The sequence below is a fragment of the Lepisma saccharinum genome, chromosome 1 (genome assembly GCF_977018435.1).
Source record: "Lepisma saccharinum chromosome 1, izLepSacc3.1, whole genome shotgun sequence".
NCBI lineage: Eukaryota > Metazoa > Arthropoda > Insecta > Zygentoma > Lepismatidae > Lepisma > Lepisma saccharinum.
The window spans coordinates 12,010,252-12,029,365 of NC_139229.1; positions in this window are offsets into that span (position 1 = coordinate 12,010,252).

Genomic DNA, 19,114 nt, shown 5'->3' on the forward strand with positions numbered 1-19,114 from the left:
TTAAAAATATGCCCCTTTTGATATTTTTTTTGCCCACACCTAAAACTAGGCCAAAACGTATTAACACACACCCACACACACATACCCCCCTCACCCACACCCACCCATACACACACACACACACACACACACACACACACACACACACACACACACACACACACACACACACACACACATGTAATGCAAGAGCTCTTGCATCATGCTGTGCAACAAATTATTATCCAATATTATGCAACAAATTATGATGCAAGAGCTATTACATCATGCTATGCAACAAATTATTATTTAATATTATGAAGCAAATTATTAGGCATGTATTGTTTTCTAATTGGTTAATTATGACATAATGTGATGATGTGTTATATTCTGATTGCTTTATTGTTTCAGATGTTTTAATCCGTGCTTAGGGTATATAAAGGGATTTTGCGCTACTCCTCAGCCAGTATTGTGAGAGTGGCTGAGGAGAACAGATGTGTTGTTACAGTGCTTCTCATACTTACAGGCCTGTTTGGTTTAATATATAATACATATTAAATATATTTCTGGTATATTGAACAAAAAGGGCTTATATTTTGTATAAAAAATCTGATATTTGTTGCATCCAGCTTGTTTGTTGCAATCCAATCATATTTAGAGTCAGGCTTATATCTGTCCCAGCCTGTTATACAAAAATCAATACATAACACTCAGCGCTAGGTCATTGCCTTTCTAGGACATGCATGTCTGTGCAGGCATTTGCGGAAGGTCAGTGTAGATCAATATTTATTCTCTTTTTCTACTTGTAGGCTATTGGCTTTACAACCTGTCATAATAAGCATAGAGTTTTGGTTTAAAACCCAAAAAAAATTATATAATAAACCGAGGATAAAAATTAATAATATTAACATATTAAATATACACAAGAAATAAACAAAGCACACAGCTGAACAATATATATATATATATATATATATATATATATATATATATATATATTAAGTACAAAATTTTGAATTGAACCCCAGGAAATCTTATATAATAAACCAACAACAAAAATGCCAAATCAAAAATATTGCAATCAGTGTAATAAAAATATATCCAGCCCCAATTGGGCCAGACACCAAAAGAATTGTAACCCAGGCAAATTCAGAACTCCCACTAAAATATGTTCTAAATGCAATAAAATATTTAGCAAGGCATATTTCAATAGACATGTGGGTTCTTGTTCTGTACAGTCATCAACATTGCCCCCTCAACCATCTACATCTGGTCTGAAAAGGAAGCATGAAACACCTCTTAATGCTGGACCGGCAAAGCAGCCACGCTATGAACCCATCCATAGCAGTTTTAACGGCCAATTAAGAGATCACTGTTTTAAATCAGAGCCAAGATGTGACATTAAGAATTTTTTGAACAGTATAAATCCTGATGTGCAGGCAATTCTAAATGCACAAAATGGCTCTTATAAGCTGTCCCTCAAATTGTTTACACAATATAAGAAGCCAAATGGCACAAAATTTACACAGCCCCACATAACAGAAACTGTACCTGTATATTCAAATGCAAATTTAGACAAAATAATAAGCAGTTTGATAGATCAATTGAATATTAAACACTCTGAATTTGCAGCAAAAGAGTCTGGATGGAGCCTATGCGGATCTCCACACAAGCTCTATGTTAATATTTCTGAATTCAGCCCATTACAAGGATCTAACATATCTGCCATTACCTGCCAATATCAAAAATAAAAGAGCCGTGGTTAATATAAAAAATAATGAACATAAATGCTTTTTGTGGTGTATTTTAGCTGCTTTGTATCCAGTTTCAAGGAACCCTCAGAGAATAACTTATTATAAGGAACATGAACATGATTTTGACAAGGCAATGGAGGGTTTAGAATACCCAATGCCTGTTCAGAATATTGATAAATTTGAAAAAAGGCCAGGCATATCAATGGCAAACAATTATCTATTAATGTATTTACTTGTTCTACTGGCCGTGACAATTGCTTGATAGATCCTCTCAGAATCAGTACACTTGATGATGAATCTGCTATTCCGATTGATCTGCTCTTAATTGAAAAGGATGGCACATATCATTACACTCTGATACACAGTCTTGAAGCTTTAGTCAGAACACAACTAGACAAAACTCATAAAATATTTAAGTTGTGCAGAAGATGTTTGTCTGTATTTGATGGTCAAAAAATAATAAATGGGGTTCGGGAAGTGAATGCAGAAAAAATGCTAAAAACAAGTTAATTGAGCATCTGAAATACTGTGGCAATTATAAACCTGTTCATATGGTGATGCCAATGCCAAGTGAAAATGCAAAATTCAAAAAGTTTGAGGCCTTGTTGGAACACCCAGCATATATAGTCTGTGATTTTGAATCAAATCTCAAACCCCTTGCATTCTGCAGCCCAGACCCTGAGGAATCTTCAATTACATCATATCAATTACATGAACCTTCCAGCTTTTATTATGTGGTTGTACAGGGTGGTGTGGTTAGTAAAGAATATTTATACATGGGAGCAGATGCCATCAAAGAATTTGCACATAGAATAGAAAATGAGTGCCATGACATAGCATCTAATGTCTTATTAAAATCAAAACCCATGTTGCCTTTAACAGAGAAACAGATTGAAGATTTCAACAATGCAGAAAAATGCCCGGTATGTGATTCTGAATTTTCAGATGCAAATATCAAGGTTCATCACCATTCTCATACAGATGGTAAATTCTTAATGGCCCTGTGTAATAGCTGCAATATTCAGATCCAGAGACCAAAATTTGTCCCCATATTTTGCCATGGTGCATCCAATTATGATTTTCATCATTTGATCAGGTACGAGGGGTTTAACAAGCAGAATTTAAATATTTTAGCTGAAAATGATGAGAAATATATTGCCATTAACAAAATAATTAAAGTTAATGGTGTTTCTATTCACTTAAGATTTCTTGATTCCTACAGAATTTTATCGGCTAGCCTGGCTACACTGACCACTCAATTATCTGATGATCAATTCAAAATCACATGTGCTTTGTTTCCAAATCAGGACCTGAAATTAATTAGGCGCAAGGGTGTATATCCATATGACTATGTTACAGATTTTTCTAAATTTGATGAGTGTTCTCTGCCACCACAACAAGAGTTTTACAGCAAAATCAGAGGATCTGGAATCACTGATGAAGATTATCACCATGCCCAATTGATGTGGAACAATTTAAAATGCCAGACATTTGGTGATTATCACAGGGCATATTTAAAACTTGATGTGACCCTCTTAGCTGATATACTGCAGGCATTCAGAAAATCTTCCATGCAAAATTATAAGCTGGATCCAATGTATTTTTACAGTGCTCCGGGCTTAGCATGGTCTGCAATGTTTTTAAACACTAAAATGCAATTGGATCTGATCCAGGATCAGGACATGTATCTGTTTATGGAGCAATGTATAAGAGGAGGCATGGTGCAATGTTCTCAGAGATATGCCAGAGCAAATAACAAATATATTCCTGATTATGATCCAGCACTGCCATCAAATTATATACTGTATGTAGATGCAAACAGCCTGTATGGTTATGCCATGATGCAAAAACTGCCATATGCAGGGCTTGAGTGGGTTGAAGATTTTAACATTGAAGATCTTAAGAATTTTGATGACAGTAACTATGGCCTGTTCTTAGAGGTTGATCTGACAATTCCTGATGATTTACACAACACATTTTCTGATCTGCCCCCAATTCCTGAGGTTAAGTGTTCACCTGGCTCTAAACAGAAGAAATTGATGATGACTCTGGAGCCGAAACAGAATTATGTCATATATTACAAAAACCTCCAGTTCCTGATGAAACATGGTGTTCAAGTGACCAAAGTTGGAAAAGTTTTGAGGTTCAGGCACTCAAGATGGTTGAAACCATATATTGATACAAACACAGAGCTTCGAACATCTGCAATGAGCCAATTTGATAAATCTTTGTTTAAATTGATGGTAAATTCAGTGTATGGCAAAACAATTGAAAATGTCAGAAAACATATTGATGTTAAAATAATTACTGACCCCAGCCGGAGCAAAAAATTGATTGCAAAGCCCAACTTCAATTACAGAAGAATTTATGATGAAAATATGGCACTTTTCAACATGAAAAAAACAAAGATCAAATTTGATAAGCCTATTTATGTAGGGGCTGTGATATTGGAATTGGCCAAATTACACATGTTAAAATTGTATTATAATGTGTTGAAACCTTTTTATGGTGATTGTGTAAAACTGATGTACATGGACACAGATAGTTTTGTTCTTGATATTCAAACAGAAGATGTTTATAAAGATATGTCACAGCCTGCATTGCTTGAATATTTTGATACCAGTGAACATTCAAAAATTTACCCCCACAACAAAAGATGCCTGGCAAGTTAAAAGATGAGACACTTGGTGATGTTATTGTGGCATTTGCTGGGTTAAGGGCCAAGATGTACAGTTTTGAAACATGTAGTGGTGTTGTTGCCAAAAAGGCCAAGGGCATTGGCAGAGTGACTGTGGACAAAGAGCTTGAATTTGAAGATTACAAAAATTGCCTCAAATCATGTAGCACAATCAGAACATCAGAAAATAGAATTCAGAGTGTGGATCACTTGTTGACTTCAAATATTGTAAGAAAAGTGGCCCTGGACCCACATGATGATAAGAGATGTATTTTATCATGTGGCATACATACCCTACCATGGCGGCATTGTGATTTGAAAAGTGGCAATCAATGCCCAATTACAGAGCATGATTTGAAATAAATAAACATGCCTATGAACTTATTTGGGTTCAAAAAACAGGCTATTATGGAGCTGCAACACCACAACCCTCTTCTGATATGATATCTAAACTAAGTGCTTTGTTAATTATTCATCTGAACAGCATACTTACAGATGTTGATGATGAAACAGGTAAAACATTGTACATATTTAACAATAATTTAAATCATTACCAATTACCTGTAGGTGGTCAATTGCAATTTATTACAACCCCTGAGGGTGATGTCAAAATTTCAGTGGGGAGAAATATTTATAGAATTAAGCACTCAAACATGATTTCTGGCACTGTATATACTGTTTCTGCTGGTGACTGCTTATATATTGAGGTCCCTGGGTCATATGACAAGCTTATACCTTTTTTTATAGAATTAAGAATCAGATATTCAATAATAAATAACCACTAAAACAAAAATGCCTAATGATATATTTGGCCATACAAGACATGAAGATCACAGTGATGAGATTCTGATGCTTGATGTCAGAGTCAAGAAATTAAGAAGTGATTTACAAGCTTTACAAACCACACTCAATGCCAGTCTTCAATTAGAAATTACAAATTTACAATCACAATGCATGGACCCTCTTCTTAAAATTGATTCTGAACTCAAAGTGCTGCTTCAGAAATATACTGATTTGGCCACATTAGATAGTTTTCAAAGTTTAGAAGAAGCTGTAGCAGCTCTTCAAGCCAAATTTAAAACCCAGGCCACCAACTCTGAGCAATTGAAACAGCAATTGGAAGAGCAGATAAATAATGTCCAGACACAGCTCCAAACAATTGTCAAAAGCATAAAATCACAAGAAGATTTTGATCTAGTGATTTCCACTCTAAAAGAACAGATTCAATCACTCCAAATACCTAATCTGGACCCTCTGAACAATGCCATCGCCGAGGTTAAAGAAAAAATTGAGACACTTGAAAATTTTATGAACAATTTGCCATCTTCTGATGCTTTGAGTGCAATAACTCGGAGTGTTGCCAACATCAAGCTGCAACTTGAAACATATGAAGATTTTGGAAAAAATTCAAAGTACCATAACCCATCTTGAGGGTACAATAGCAGCAGTGCAAAGTGATTTGACAAATGTACAAGAATCCCGCCTGTCCGGTATTGTAGACACTCTTGTAAGTGTCCAGGAACAGATCACAAAGCTTGAAAACCTCAACACTGAATCTGAGCTATCTCATTTTCATCACTTGATTGATGATATCCAAACAAAGCTTGAAATTTTACAACAATCAACACCCTCTCAGGCAGATATAGCCCTGCTCCAAAATGCTATGCAAAATGTGGCTGATGCTTCTGAATTAAACAATGTGAAATTGGCACTTGAATCTTTGCAAAATACTGTGTCAAATCTGCCTACATCACAGGAACTTAAAAATATAAAGAGGGCAGTGAATCGCATATTGAAATCAGAAGATATCAAGAATATCCAGACAGAGATCAAACAACTCACTCAAACAGTGGCCACTCTACCAACTAATCAACATATTAATGAACTGCATGCCCTGTTTGAGGATATCAGAAGACAGGTCCATGATCTTACTGCTCAAAATTCAAAATTGGCAGTTATTGAAAATTTGCAACAAATTGTAGCTAATATCAAGCAACAGCTAGGGACCATGGAATCCAATCAAGCAAATGCTCTGTCTGTTTTTGCCACCCAGCTACAAGAAATTGTGCAACAATACAAAAAACTTGTTGTGGACATAAAAATCAAGCCAGGCCATGATGATGTTGTTAGGACCATCAATGAGCACCTTGAATCTGTAACAAGCAGATTGCTTACAGCAGAAAAAGAAATAACAGGCATAATTGAGAATCCTAAACATACAGTAATTCTTGAATTGTACAGCATCCCCAACAAAGAATATGATTCACCATTTACACCAGGTGGCAAAATATATATGCTGTCCCCTGCACAATTTTATTACCAGTTTTTTGTTGGGGGCACACTTAGACCAATCAAGATCAAATATTGGTTTCAACCACAGGCACACCACTACCCTACCTTAACAATAACAAATGCTGATAACAAAGCAAAAATCACCAGTGTAGAGTTAGAGGATTTTACAGACCCCAATACATTAGAAACAGCCTATGCTGAAGATGATGGCTCTCTGGAATTTAAAATACAAATAGGGGACAAATTATATTTAGAAAATCCTGTAGTATCAGCTGCTGAACACCCTATAGTTGCAATATTCTTGTTTTCATATTATGTCTAGACAAATTATTGTTGATGAATTACACAGACAAGCCAGACATAATTATAAGAGACTGCCAGTAGTCACAAAAGGCATAGATGATTTATGGCAGAGCGACTTGATTGAAATGGCAAGTGGACAGCTGAAAAACTTAGACAAAATCAACAAGGGCTACAAGTATCTACTCACTGTCATAGACACATTTTCAAAATTTGCCTGGGCTGTGCCACTCAAATCCAAGACTGGAAAATGTGTTACAGAAGCCATCAGGACAATCATCAATCAGAGTGGAAGATCACCGCGCTATTTGCAAACAGATAATGGCAAGGAATTTTATAATTCTGTGTTCCAACAATTTATTAAAAGCCAGTCAATAAAACATTACTCGAGTTACAGTGATCTCAAAGCCTCAATTGTAGAGAGATTCAACAAAACCCTAAAAAATCTTATGTATAAACAATTTACACTTCAAGGTAATTATAAATAGATTAATATTCTTCCAGAACTTCTACATAAATATAACAACTCGGTCCATTCCACAATCAACATGAAACCCTCTGAAGTAACTCCATCTGATGAGCAAAAATTGATCAGGACTGTTTATTATCCTAGATACCAGCCAACAACAAGAAAGGCCAAATACAAGGTGGGTGATCAAGTAAGAATCAGCAAATATAAGCACTTATTCAAAAGAGGCTTTACAAGAAACTGGAGCACTGAATTATTTACAGTGGTTCAAATTAAACCTGGGACCCTTAACACATATATAATAAAAGACCACCGAGGAGAAATTCTCAAAGGCAGATTCTATGAAGAAGAACTCAGCAAAACTAAACAGCCTGACACATATCTCATAGAAAAAATCATCCGCAGAAAAGGCAGCAAGTTATTTGTTAAATGGCTAGGACTTCCAGAACACAGCTGGATCGATGCAGACAAAGTGATAATATGAACACCTGGGATGTTATAAAAAGGCTGCCAGAACCTGAACAGCAGATTAAGAGAAATGGCAAGTTGCTGCCTGAAAATATTAGATGTCTTATTGTTGGGCCATCAGCTTGTGGTAAAACTACACTAATGGTTGATAATTTTTTATTGGCAGCCAACTGGTTAGACTGGAAAAACAGGCACTTGTATGTTTTCTCTAAGAGCTTGGAACAATTAAAATATCAGCAGCTGATGAGGCTATATGATGGATTGGATATAGCCACTTTTGAACCAGATGTTAAGCCACTCCATGAATGTCTCGATAATTCTGTTGTTGTGTTTGATGACATTATACTGGATAATCAAAACAAGGTTAGAAATGTGTTTACACAGGGCCGACACAAAAATATAGATTGCTTCTACCTGGCACAGACTTTTTCAAAAATACCGAAGCAGCTGCTCCGAGACAACAGCAATTTTTTATGTGTGTTTCATCAAGATCATACCAACCTCAAACACATACATGATGAATATGTAGGTGGGGACTTGAGCTACAATGATTTTTCCAAGTTTTGCAGTAGGTGCTGGAATCAAGACAGTTATGGGTTTGTCACAATTGATATGACAAGAAAACCCAATAGTGGCAAATACAGAAATAAAATCAACAATTTTCTAGACATTGAAACATATATAAATAACCATGAAAAGGCCAATCATTGATGATCTTAAATTAAGAGATTATCTTGTAAAAAGATTTAAGGGATGGAAATCACAGAACCGAGGAATTTATGAACAACACAAACAAACAGAACAGCCTATAATTGATGCTATTAGTGAATTAGGTAAAAATATCAAAACTGTTACAGAGCAAAATCAAAATTTGATCACAGAGCTTGTACCTGTAGCTGCAAGGAACATATTAGATTATCCAATCACCCCACTTTCCAGTATTCATACACCTAGTCCTGTTGCTCCTCGAAGAATTGAAGCTACTCAGGATCCTATTGAATTGGGTCTTCTTGCTCAAAAATATTTAAGCACACCTAAAGACAACAAAGATGAGGTTTTTGGCTTATATGCTGACACAGAGCGTGATGGTAGCATCATACATAGAATTGGCAATTTCAGAGTAACATTTATGGGAGATGATATAATTGTATATTCAGAATCTCATCTTGGACAAAGAGGTGGTTTTGTTAAATATCCCGGCACACCTGGATTGTGGGAACTGATGACTAGGAAAAGGCCTGGCAGCTATAAAGATCAAGATTATGAGCACTACAAAGAAATATTAATAAAATCAGATGCTCTATACCAGAACAATGATCCCACACAAAAAAGAGTCAAGTCTAGCAGTAGAGCAAAATACAATAATTTAATCAAGCCCATATGGTCACAAATTAAGACAGGCAGTGGAATCAAACAATACAACACCCTGCCTAAAGAATTTGTCTGGGTTGATGATGTCAGGAAACTTGTAGATAGGTTATTGGTGATAGCTGGGGAGGAAAATGCTGGCAACCACAATTTTTACAATGAAAAGGTTGGAATTATGGACATGATAAGCACAAAATTGTCTAATTTTATAGTGAATGACACTAAGGGGATTGGATATCTTATAAAAATTATTAATACTCTACCACCTAAATTTTGGAATATTTCTGACGGTCGGGGGTTGGTTAATGACATTATAAACAAGCTGCCATTTGAACTACACATTCCAGGCTATCAGTATTGTGGTCCAGGCACAAAATTGGACCATAGCTTAATCAGAGGGGATCCTGGTGTTAATCCTCTAGATGCTGCTTGTAGAGACCATGACATAGCATACAACACACATACTGATCTTGACAAGAGACATGTTGCAGACAAGAAATTAGAAGAGGCTGCATTTGGTAGATTTGTAAGCAAAGATGCTTCTTTAAGTGAAAAAATAGCAGCATTGGGAACCACCATAGCTATGAACACCAAACAAAAACTGGGGTGGGGGCTGTGAATATGTATATAATAAACCTACAATGAAGGCCAAGGGTGTTATGTATCAAATACCTTATGCAGGTCTTAAATCTCTTAAAACTATTGATAGTCTTTTAACCAAAAAGCAGCGCAAGAAAAAAAGCTCTTGTCTTGCAAAGGGCCATGGTATGAAATTGTTGCTTAGTACCCCCCAATTAAAAAAATTACAACAATCTAGAAAAAAATCACATGTGGGGGGTTTCATATTTACTATCCCGGCCATCTTAGCAGCACTTGGGGCTGTTGGGAGCTTGGCTGGGGGATCAGCTGCCATAGCAAAAACAGTAATAGATGCCAAGAAGAATAGGGCAGAATTAGATGAATTGAAGCGCCATAACCTGGCCATGGAGAAACAAGGCAAGGGTGTTAAGAGAGCCATGAATAAGTTTAAAAAAACAAGAGCCGCTTACAAACCAAGATATTGAAGCTTTAATCAAGCCACTGGGCATCAAAAATTTTAGAGGTGTGTACATGTCTGATTCTTTGCCAGAGCAACCACTCAACAAAGAGTGTGGCATTGTTAATTTGGATAAGTACAAAAATCAGGGCACTCACTGGATTTGTTATCTTAAATATTTAAAAGATGAGGCATTTGTGTTTGATTCATTTGGAGGTGTTCCACCTGAAAATTTAATAAAATATCTAAATTCAGCTAATCTTTATTACAATAATGCCCGTGTTCAAAATTTCAAAGATGTTAATTGTGGACATTTGTGTTTATCTGTTCTCAGATATATGTCTCAAATAAATAAACCATCAATTGAAAATTTTCAAAAAGCCTTGTGGTATCTGAAACATCATGGGGGTATTCCATCTCACCAGCCAAAATTCAATATTGAAACTCAAATTACATGATGATATAGTATATCCCAAAACAATAGCTCTCAGAGCATTTTATGGCATGTACTTGATCCCTAATATTACACACCACAACAACACAATTGCAGTAGGGGATCAAAAAATTGTCATCACTCCAGGGCAGTATAATCTGTCCACTCTAAATGCTCAATTACCCAGATGTGTAGTATTAACTCAAAATTCTGTCACTCACAGAGTAGAGATTGTATCTGCTACAGAAACAGTGGATCTGGGTACTATAGGAGAGCTGTTAGGCTTTGAGAACAACACAAAACTTGAACCAGCCATCAAACACACTGCTATTAATATACCTAAATTCTTAGCCATAGAGACTCTGAATATTCACTATAATGTGGCCGAGGGTATGATCACCAAATCAAATGGCATAGGCACTCACAAACAAACTGGCATCATTGCAACATTCAAACCTAATTCTGAATTTATGGAGCCAATCATCTACACTCCATCCCCAACATTATATTTTCCTGTGTGCCATAATAGAATAGATAATATTGAATTGATGGTCACTAATGAAAAAGAAGAATTAGTTGATTTTGCTGGAGCCACAACAACTGCAATTATAGAGATTAATATTTAAATAAAAATACATACAAAAAAAAATGGAAAATATTGAGAGTTATGAGCTACAATCATTCCCTCCAAACAGGAGGACATTTGCAAATTTAAATCAACCCAACACAGAGATTGAGGTTGATCTTGATGTAGGGGATGGCTTTATACACCCCCACAGAGCAGATCTATACATCAAATTTGATGTTGTAAAGCTCGATGGAACAGATTAGCCGGCAAATTCAAATATAAGATTGGTGGACAATTTTGTGCCACATCTGTTCTCTGAAATTGAGATCAGAAAACATGGTGTTGTTATAAACAGAGTGGATTATCCCGGCATTACCTCCACAGCTTTGGCCACACCAAAATTATCCAAAACCGAGGCTTCTTACTACAAAATAGGTGGATTTGAGGCTGGTGATAAAATTATATCTAAGAACCACACAGTGCTGTTCCCTATGCGCCTGTTGCCAGGATTCTTCTCAGATTACAAAGATATTATGTGGAAGGGTGGTTTAAGAATCACATTTAGAAGAGCTGCCAATGATAATAATGCTTTGATGAGGTACAGCACATTAAACTCTACAGGGGAAGCTCTGCCCAATACCCTACCTGATGAGGGCAAGTGCATTATTCAGACTATGGAGTTAAGAATCCCGGTTGTTGAATATGAAGCCAGTTATGCTCTTAAATACAAAGCAGATATAATAAAAAATCCACAGGTTCCTTTACAATTTTATACATATCAATGTGTACAGAAGCCCGCAACTGGTACTTATTATGAGTTTGATGCTACAAATTCATTCTCCAGTATACAATATGACATGCCGGATTTTGTGGTGGTATTGTTTCAGACTGGAAGACACAATATTCAGGAAAAAAATTCAAGTAGATTTGATAACTGCAACATCAAGAACATATATCTTAAAAATGGCAGAAATGAGGTCTTTCCTAGAGAAAATTATAATTTAGACATGTCCAAGGATGATTTTCTTAAATTATATGAAGCATTTACAGCATACAAAAGGGTCACTACTGGCAATACTGACATGTATTACACACCAGATGAATTCAAAGCACAGAGACCCATGTTTGTCATCAACACTTCAAAAAGGAAACAAGTTGTGGTTAATGACAGGACAAACATTAAAATTATCTGTGAATTCCACGATACACTCCCCGATGACACCATATGTAGTGTTATTCTCATAGGTGAAAAATCATATGTTTATGATGTAAGAAATGAGAGAGTCACAGAGCAATTCTAGAAGAATTACATTGTTTTATTATTAGATAAACAAATTGAACCTGGTATCCAATTGAACTTAAACCAGAAGTAAATATGGGTGTGGGTGTGGGTGTATCTTAGCTTAGTTTTAGGTGTGGGCAAAAAAAATATCAAGAGGGGCATATTTTTAACAAATTTATGGACAACAATCTCACAGAAGTGCCTTTTGTAAGTGTAGGCAAATCAATCTGAGGGGGCTCATCATTTGTACACTAGGATTCAAAATTCTTAGAATTAAGAGCATATTACACTTGAAAAATTGGGGAATAAGGGCATCTTTGCATAATTTTAAGTGTGGGCAAATCGGGCTGTTTAATTATATGAGCTCATCATTTGTACACTTGTAAGTGGTGCTGGTTGTATTGTATTTTATACTACTATTTTATCCCGGAAGTCGCTTTTTGCGGGGATAAGGCCGGGAAAATTCCTACCTTAGATCACCCAGCACGGAAATCGAACCCGAGTCTCCGCGTGGCAGTCAGACGCCCTACCCACTTTAGACCATTCGTCACGAATTTTTTCCCACCTTCACCTTTTTACTTAGAAGGCTCAAGCTCCACCTGCCCCCCTGGTTCGGAGCCCTTGCACCTATGGAATGTAGTTGCAGATGGAAAAGAAGAGATTTAAAATTAGGCTGCTCTCTGCCTCTTCCCATCGAGGTACGCGCGGTTTATTCGTTCACACCGACCGCATCTGTCCGTAAAATCGAAGAGGCGAATTTCTAAGGGGAGAATTCCACCTTGCACTTGATTTGCGGAGACGTGGCTGCGATTCTTATCTGCACATGGATCCTTCTGTCGCGTACTACTTGCTGGTATCGAAACTTGAGGCTATGTTCATTTAACTAGTGCAAACATTTTTTCCAAACTTTTCAAAACGAAACACAAGTGGGAAAAAATTAGTCTCATTTTTAGCTCGCAACCGGGGGTGGGGGGAGGGCAAAAATACTATTTTGCCCCCCTCGATGATGAGTGTGGGGAGGGGTAAGTCGCCGCCCTGCCCCCCCCCCCGGTTCCGAGTCCCTGTAGGTACTCAACGTTATTCGACGATCTCTCACAATGACAGCAGAGCGGTTTGATTTTTTTTCGTAAGAGCACTGACGAGCTCCGGGTCCACCTTCCTTGAAATTCATTGTCTCCCCTTTTTAAACATTTAAACCACATTCTAACTGACTCTCCTGTAGCATCCTGTAGCCTCCTGTAGCATCGCATAGGCCTCAGCTGTTCAGACGAAAGCAGAATTTCAGCTGTCAGAGGCGCACAGTTGAAGCAGAGCGGTTGAAGTAAAAACAACGAGATTAGTACCGCGTGTACATTACACATAAAGCTAACAATCAGTGGCGGCGATTAGGGGGGGGCGAGGGGGGCAGTCGTCACCCCCACTTTTCGCCAATTTTGCCTCCGCAATATGCTAACTCTTAACTACAAAGGGAAATATATTATCTTTGCCCCCCCAAATTTGGCACGTTGCCCCACCCCGGTTTTGGGACCCAATCGCCGCCACTGCTAACAATGTAACATAAAATTAAGTTTTAGCGCGAGCATTTATGTGGAAAAAATTATGATCATTCTTTATTGAACAGCCCACGTACTTTCGAAAGGGCTCCAAAGCTGAACTTCTAACGGAGCGGAACCACAGTAGAGCATCATTGAGAAAAAAAACACATGCAATCAAATGGATGCTTGTCACTCGTTTGTAATTGATTGCATGTATTTTTTCTTTCACGTCTGTCGTTTCACCACGGCTCTGCTTCAGTGGGCGCTCAGCTCTAACTAACTAACTCTCTAGCCTTCTTAAACCCGAAGGTTCATGGCTGAAGCAACACAGGCCTTCCATCTGTCCCTATCTTGAGCAAGATGTATATACTCTTTTCCATCCCTACCGATTTCCTTTAGGTCCATCTCAACGTTGTCCCTCCATCTTCGGCTTGGCCTTCCTATAGGTCTCTTACCATCAGGTTTCCCAACAAGAATCCTGTAAACTCTTCATTCCTCTTCCATTCGTGCCACATAGCCTGCCCACCTAAGTCTTCTTGATTTAATCATTCTAATAATATCTGGACATTAATACAAATTATGTAGTTTTAAATTATGTAACCTTCTCCACTCACCTGTCTCCTCATCCCTTTTAGGTCCAAAGATTTTCCTAAAGATTTTATTTTCAAATACTCTCAATTTGTGTTCCTCTTTCAATGTAAGGGACCAAGTTTCACACCCATATAATACTACAGGCAAAATTACTGTTTTGTATATTTTAACTTTTAGTTTCTTAGATATTAAACGAGAAGACAAAAGTTTATGAAGAGAGAAGTAACATGCATTTCCTGAATTAAGCCTACTTTTTATTTCGTCTTTAATATAATTTTCATTTGTTAATATTACTCCTAAGTATTTGAATTTGGAAACTGGTTCAAACGAGTTGTTATCAATAATTAGATTTTGATTATTACCTAACACTTAGTTTCGGCCTGTAAGCATATATTTAGTTTTCTCTTTGTTAACTTCCAAACCTATCTCTTAAGCAGTAAAAGTGCTCCCCTGTGCATAGCACTACGCCATGAAGGCGTATAGGGGGTGTGGGGGTAACGCCCCACACTTTCTTGATCCGGTTGTGAGAGGGGGTGATGTGATCAGCATCACGCCCCTGACCGCCTTTACCCCCCCAGAGTTTCCCCCAGGTACCCATGTTATTCGACGCTGGGTGGGCGCCGGGGCCGCTTCCATCGTTAGAAAAGTTCCCGGATTTCAACCTGCCGGGGATCGAACCCGGGACCTTTAGCATGGTAGTCAGATGCGTTACCGACTGAGCCACAGCGGCCACTTCTTTAGCAGTTTTGAAAAATATTTTAGCATTATTCTTAATTGTATTTATATCATCCCCTAATAAGTCTACATCATCTGCATATCCTAACAACTGAGTCATACCATTTAATTTTAGTCATTCGTTAGTTTCTTTTACCTTCCTAACAGCATATTCTAAGGCAAAATTAAAGAGCAATGGAGATAATGCATCTCCTTGTTTTAACCCATCATGAATTGTAAATTTGTCAGACATATTAATATCCACACGAATTTTACTTTCTGTTTCACTGGTGCATACTTTTATCATACTAACAAGCTTCTTAGGTATTCCAAACTCGACTAATATATTATATAATTTATCTCTTTTGACGAATCATATGCTTTTTTGAAATCAATGAATAGCTGATGGACATTTTGATTATATTCCCACTTTTTTTCAAGTGTCTGTCTGATGTGAAAAATTTGATCTGTAGTTGATCTGTTACGTTTAAATCCACATTGATAATCACAAATAATTTCATTAGAATATGGGGTTAGTCTTGTTAAAATAATGTTAGATAATATTTTATATGTTGTTGAGAGTAGAGAAATTCCACGGTAATTATTGCAGTTCATTTTATCACCTTTTTTAAACACAGGAACAATTATGCATTCTTTCCACTGTTGAGGGATTTCTTCTTTATTCCATATTAAAAAAAAATATGAATTTGAAATATTAACGAATTTCCACCATATTTAATTAACTCAGCTGGTATTAAATCAATGCCAGGTGCTTTGTTATTCTTTAGCCTTTTAATAGCATCTTTAACTTCAGTCAAGTTAGTTTGTGGAACTAAAGGTTCTGCTGTGTGCACTTCATTTACTTCTGATTTATCTCCTACATGAACATTTAAAAGGTCATTAAAGTAGTTCTTCCATCTATTTAGAATATCACTTGGGTCAGATAGAAAATCATCGTCTTTATCTTTTATCAAGTTCACTTTAGGTTGCCACCTTTTTCTAAATTCATTTACACCTTTATATAAATATCTGATATTTTTGTTTTTGCTGTTTGTTTCAATTTCGTTAATTTTGCTTTTCAAGTAATTTCTTTTTTTACTTCTAAACATGTAGTTAACTTCTCGCTTTATTCTCGCTCAGCTCAACTGGGATTTTTTATTAATCGATTTGGCTTATTTTACTTCGCTCTTCTTGAACTTCTGGCTAATCGCGAAGATGGGGATGAGTGTAGATATCATGAAATTGACGAAGGGACGTGGGCCTCTCCGATTCAGCATCGTCTCCTTGTAATCAAGTGGTCAAGGGTTCGATATCCAGTGGGGGCACATAGTGGTTCGGATCACACTTGAAACTGTAGGCCCAGTCCCAATTAGCCTTACTGTGCATAAAGTGGAATTTAAAACACCAACTCAATCAATCATGATAAAGTTTGATTGATTTGCTTTATTTTACTTCACTTTTCTGCAACTTTTGGCTAATCGCAAAGATGAGGATGAGTGATGATAAGATGAAATTGATGAAGGGACACTCACAAAGAACACCCATTCTCAGGCCAAGATTCGAACCCGGAACCCCCGGCGTGGTAATGCGCTGTCCTAACTACTCGGAGATCCCAGTACTCGAAACTGGCGTCACAAAACAACTTTTTCGTTTTGACCTCTTAGAAAATTTTCTAAAGAGGTTAAGGCGATAAAGCTAACACTGAGATGCTATGAGGAGATACAACGCGGTGTGGCATAAACGAATACATATTGAATTCATTGCCTTATATGTTGTTTGCACACATTGAGACCAGGCAGGGGAAAAAAAAACCTAGTTCATTCCACCACCACCGAAATACATGGTCCACTTCATTCTAATATCAGCTCTGGACACTGGCGGCAGCTTTGATTCATGGTGCTTTCAATCCCCCCTCCTCCGCTCGCCACAGCTAAAAAAAAGGGCACTGTTGGGAGGATAAACCAGGAGAGGGTGAGTGGAGTCTGTAGTGTTGCCAAATCTAGGGAAATTTCCCTCGGCACGTTGAAATTGGGGTAAAATTTCAGATTAAGCGGGGAAAAGAAATTTTATGAAAAATATCAAACATTTATAGGTAAATTTGAAGATATGCGAGCCATATACTCGTACATTGAAGTTCTTTTCAGGCATGAAGAATTAATATATTTGCACTAGCTACCTTTCAAAATTGTAATAGCACACACGCTCGTATTTATAGGCAAATAATAGTTGAAATTTCAGTAGTCCGAGGTTATTTAAATTTAAATACCTGTAATAATTGTAATAACTATTGATTATGGATGATATTCGCTAATGGAAAACTGGTTAATAATTACCTTATCATTGTTTTTAAATACGTAGTTTGAATTAATATTTTGTAATACATTCACTGTACGTATCTACGTTTAATAATTATAATAGTATTTTTCATTACGTTCATTCAGATTTTAATGTACAAATTCTTCAAAATATATCGTTGCGTTTTTATATATTTCTTTTGAAAATTTATAATGAATGGCAATACACTTATTCTGAAGGTATGAATAAAAATATTGTACAAGAAGAATACAGGACCATTCAATATGTCTGTGTACCACCTCTGAAGTATGGTATATTTTTAAGTATTATTTTTAAAAAGTTATAGTGATTTGATGAAATGTTGATGGAAGTATATAATTAATACAAAATGTTTGTTAAACCAACCGTTAGACCCTCCCATATATGACCATGATAGCACAATTAATATTAACTGTTGGCGTGGAAGTTTTCGTATATTTTTTGCAAGGCACACAGTTTGGTATCACTAATCTTCATTTTTGTTATTTGCTATTTATTTTCATTTATTCAATCATTTGATTTCTGTCAAAGGAAATAATTATAATAACTATTATTAATGTTTATTAAATTTTGTGATAATGATTTCAATTTTTCTGATCTGAAAGAAAAGTTTGTATGAAAGAGGGGAATTTGGTACGTAAGGATGGGAAATCGGGTTTGCTGGTTGTGGCAACCCTGGGAATCAACTGCCTGCCCACTAACGTTGCTGCAAAGGATGTGAAGAGATGTTGAAATATTGCTTTGCATTGAGGCGCAGAACCAAATTTTACTGAGGTGAGTTGGAATAATTGAACGCACTTCACTTTTGTAAAAGACTCATTCACGCACTGCTACCTTCATTTGGTGCAAAGGTACATAAACCTTAAACTTAAAACTCAGCTAGCTTATCTACAGGGTAGGGTTCTTTGTAGACAACGAAACCAGACAGGATGCCTTCCAATGGAGACGTTTAAGCGAATATATTATTTAAATACAGGATACATGGAGTAAGAATTTTACATGATAAGCTACATTCTTCTATAATTTTCTCGTTTACAGTCAATTTTCATCTCAATCTTCTTCCTCCATTGTAATGGGCAGATCTGGATCGAAACTTCCTTCTCAATGGACAGTCTGGACTTCCCTCTTAATGGACGTTCTGGGTTGGGACTTCCTTCTTGATGGACGGCCTGGATCGGAACTTCCTTCTCAATGGACGGTCTGGATCTAGACTTCCTTCTTAATATGGAGGATATGGACTTCCCTCTTAATGGACGTTCTGGATCGGGACTTCCTTATCTTCTTTGAGAACTTCCCTCTGGATTTCAATTTATT